At 38.8% G+C, this 4335-nt stretch overlaps 1 long non-coding RNA gene across 1 annotated transcript; it reads right to left on the reverse strand.

The window, feature by feature from the left end:
• Positions 1-490: 490 nt before the first annotated feature.
• LOC123147260 (uncharacterized) lies at positions 491-3651 on the reverse strand. The gene is made up of 3 exons (XR_006473147.1): positions 2566-3651; positions 734-837; positions 491-654 (listed from the first exon to the last, which is right to left on the reverse strand). It is a non-coding gene; the product is annotated as an uncharacterized lncRNA (long non-coding RNA).
• Positions 3652-4335: the final 684 nt, after the last annotated feature.

Here is a 4335-nt window from a genome sequence, read left to right on the forward strand (position 1 = left end):
CTAGAAGTCCATATATCCGTTGTTAGTGACTTTACCAACGGTTTAGGATGCGTTGCCTTATCCGGTGTTGCTAGCGCATAATGCAACGCTTATATTATCGTTGGTAAAAGGGACCGTTGCAAAAATACAACACATAAAACAGACTCGTGCAACACTTCTATGCGTTGGTGATTATTGTATAGGGAACAAAATCCCACGGCTTGGCAACTGAGGATTTGCAACGCTTCAAGTGTTGGTTCATTTATAATGTCAATAATATTATTTTTTATACATATTGCCAGGAATTAAATTAGTGCTTCACATAATGGTGATAACTATGAATCTCCAGTAAAGAAAAACAAGAGAATTACTCGCGAGAGGAAGAATCATATATTAGATAAAATTGTTGGATTATAATAGGGGATATTACACAAGGAAAATCATCCAAATGGATATACAATCTAAATGTTTTCTTGACTTAAATTGAAAGCATCCATCAACATCCCTAGAACTTAACTAAAACAGAATCGATGAACATCATCCAAGAGTAACATGATCCCTACAGCTTAACTAAAACAGAAACCATCCGTCTTCATCATCATGAACAGGAACATCATCATCATTGTAGTATACTTGCCACACACACCCATAGAATCGTCCATTTATCTTTTGGATCTACAAAAAAATGAACTGTTAACACACAATGCATTGACATGATGCAAGTACTGATATAGGCAGGATATTAGTCACTTACAAAGGTTGACATGCACAACCAAATCTGCATTACCAAGAGTTGCAGTTTTTGCGACTCTGTACCTAATCTTCAGTTTTCACAAGTGCCATCTCGACATGCACTACCTAGAATTCATTAGTAATTTCAGCACCATCAAGTTCAAATTTAGGATCACAATTTACAACTATAGCAAGAGCTACATTTCTATTATGATTTTTTAGGCTCGTTAAAAATACTTTTTTTTCCTGCCTGTTAGAGAAAATAAAAGTTACCATGGGCAGAATCATGTCAAGCAAAATAATTAATAGAAACATGACATATAACACAAAATGTTGAGAGGCAAAGACATGTCGTGTTTGCATCTTTTCCTCTACTTTATGGTTATGAATACATTCTTCCACATGTTAATCTCATGATGTGCAACATCTATGAAATTCTATGAAGCCTTTCACTACAAACAAAGTAGTTTTGGTGATGAACGCTTAAAGTAATTAAACTTCATATGATACCTTTAATGTAGAACACAAAGATAGACATTTTTATTCGAGTAGCAGTATGGTATGATAAACTGCAAAATTCTGAGGCACCTACTGGAAGATAGAGAAGCAGTGTGTTTGACCATTAATCAAGTAACAAAATATTACTATATCAATACTTGGGACATATTAAGCCAAAAGATAAATTAAATTTACCAAATTAGTACAAATAAAACATATTAGACAATAAAAAGAAGCTTTGAAGCATAAGATCCATCATAAATGAGGTACTCCCAGTACCGACCCAATGATTTTGCATGCACTGCAGCGAGGACAGCAGGGCGGATCAAGCATTAGTTCATATTTACCACCAACTCCTAATAAAATAGCTAGTATATATCCAGATCAAACTATAACTAGCACATCTGAGCAGATAAATCAAAGGCAGTGACACTATTAAGAAAAGGAGAAGACACAGCAGAGAAAACAAGACTGTAGTATGTTCGAACAAATAATTAGGATGTCTTGTTTGTAGACTACAAATACAAATCAGATAGATATATGGTGATATATTTAATTGGAAGTTGCAGGCATCCAAAAAATAATATTGAATATGGTCTAATAATTGAAGGACACTACAGATGGACGGTGCCTATTAAAGTGATATTGAAACAATTGAAATTATTTTTCTTTTTCTTTTTGCAATCCATCAGTACATGACCTCATGATGAATCAGAAACATGTTAGTATTTATAAAGTGGCCATAGGCTACAAATTTACTTCTGTTTTCCCCATGGTGTGTATTCTTCGTTGTAAATAAAAAACACTTCAAGAGAATAAAGGAGTGACACTACGGATGTAGGCAAGCATAGTATAAAGAGGAAGCACGAACCACAAAAGAAGTGTCTAGAATTTGGTAAACTAGCAGACAGAACCATATATGTATACGTTGTTAATAATAGAAGAAGGGGGCATCAATCAAATTCCAAAAGCCAAGTGAATAAATGGAAAACACCTATGGTTTTGTATTCCTGGAACACAATCTAGTTCAGTTATCTTTAAAAAATACAGAAGTCAGATAGGTTGTAATAGGTGTGAAATTTATCTAACATGTCACTTGAGTAAATAAGTACTAATTGTCTCAGCGTAGTTTTATAAGATTTATTTCCCTTCTACTGTATTTAGGGGTTACGCAGTAAACAAATTTCTGTTCATAAATCATAAGTAAATTGCAAGATCCGCTTGCATAAAAAAATTGATATGACATTCAGCTCACATAAACATCTTTTTCAATGGCAAGCATAGCTCATGGTAGATGTACTCAATAATAGATTACAGAGTTTTGTGACAAGAAACAGTGATTGATCACCAGATTACCTTCCTTTCGATCTTGAACTCTAACTGTAGTGGGGAGAAAGCCTTATGCAGCTGAGTGCTAATTTCACCAGATGTTGATGGATGATAATGCGGAGAACTGTGGATCAGAAGCCCTCAGATCCAACAAGTACTCAGCTTTGCCATGCTCTACACCGATATCCTTCTCCCACAGCGTCGCGGCAGCCTAGTCGACCAAGCTGCGTAAAGCTGTCAACCTGCTCCTCAGTTTGTAGTAGCAGAGAGCATAGAGATCTAAATGGTCTTTTAAGCGAATGAAATATATAAAAAAGTTAATGAACTGTGCCCCAAATAAAAGAGGGGGAAGGTTTTGAGGTCATGTCCATTGCAACATATTCAGTGCTTGACTGCGATTGCCTTTCTCTGCACCGAGTGGAGATAATTATTACTTAGTAGAGAAATTTGATTTGTAACTTTCTCTGAAGTCTCGAAAAGAAACATGACCATATGACGGAGTGACTGATCAGGCCTACAACATAAGCAAGTGGCACCATAAGCAAAAAGTGGAACTTTGAATTGTCATCATCAACCACGGGACTAACAGAAGCAGCCTTATTATACAATCAGTCAACCACATAATCAAGCAACCAACGATTGCACAATCAAATTTTACTTCCATGGGCTCGTGATAGGGTCCTATAAGCCATAACTGAAATTAATTGAATCACAACAAGAGGCTCTAGCTAGAAGCTCCCCTCCGCACAAACCATCTATAATTCAACTTGTCCGTCATTATCAGGGCCTGGCAAGTCGTAACTAGCAATCCCCAACAATAATTAAGTCAAATAGAGAAATCGCGAGGGTGGTTGCAGCAGTAACTCTGCCCGTAGTTGCAGGCCCTCGTGCGAAGGTAGTAGACGTAGTTGGTCGTAGGGAAGCGGTGACGAGGGGCGGCGCACCGGGAAGCAGGGTTGCAGGGGAGCGTTGACTAGGAACGGCGCACCCGGATGGAGTATCGCAGGAGGACTGGTGAGGGGCGGCCTTCCTCGGTGGAGGATCGCAGGGGAGTGGTGAGGGGCGGCGCTCTGGGATGGAGGTAGGTCGAGGGGCGGCGGCCGGCGTGGGAGCCTATTGGATTGAGTGGAGGAATAGGGAGGCTGGGAAAGGTAATGACCTAGATTAATCGTGAAAACCAACTTGGGCCGGGCTAGGCAAGAGGCTGGGTTAGTACGTTGGGCTCTTTACTTGGAGTTATGGAGCACACATCTACAACACATATGCTACAATGCTTATTATCCGTATCTATTATGAATTTTGCAACATACAGTCAAAAGTTGTAGAATATGTGTTGCTTTATTGGGGGTTTCCTTGTAGTGTGCAAAACTAGCTTGCACATGTTGTATGTGAATGTAGAGCCTATCACTCCCGATCATCACGTGTTGTCTCGGCACGACGAACTGTCGTAACGGTGCATACTCAGGGAGAAAAAAATATACCTTGAAATTTAGTGAGAGATCATCTTATAATGCTACCGCCGAACTAAGCAAAATAAGATGCATAAAGGATAAACATCACATGCAATCAATATAAGTCATATGATATGGCCATCATCATCTTGTGCCTTTGATCTCCATCTCCAAAGCACTATCATGATCACCATCGTCACCGGCTTGACATCTTGATCTCCATCGAAGCATCGTTGTCGCCTCGCCAACTATTGCTTCTACGACTATCGCTACCACTTAGTGATAAAGGTAAAGCAATTACATGGCGATTACATTTCATACAATAAAGTGACAACCATATGGCTCC

The sequence above is a fragment of the Triticum aestivum genome, chromosome 7A (genome assembly GCF_018294505.1).
Source record: "Triticum aestivum cultivar Chinese Spring chromosome 7A, IWGSC CS RefSeq v2.1, whole genome shotgun sequence".
Classification (NCBI taxonomy): domain Eukaryota; kingdom Viridiplantae; phylum Streptophyta; class Magnoliopsida; order Poales; family Poaceae; genus Triticum; species Triticum aestivum.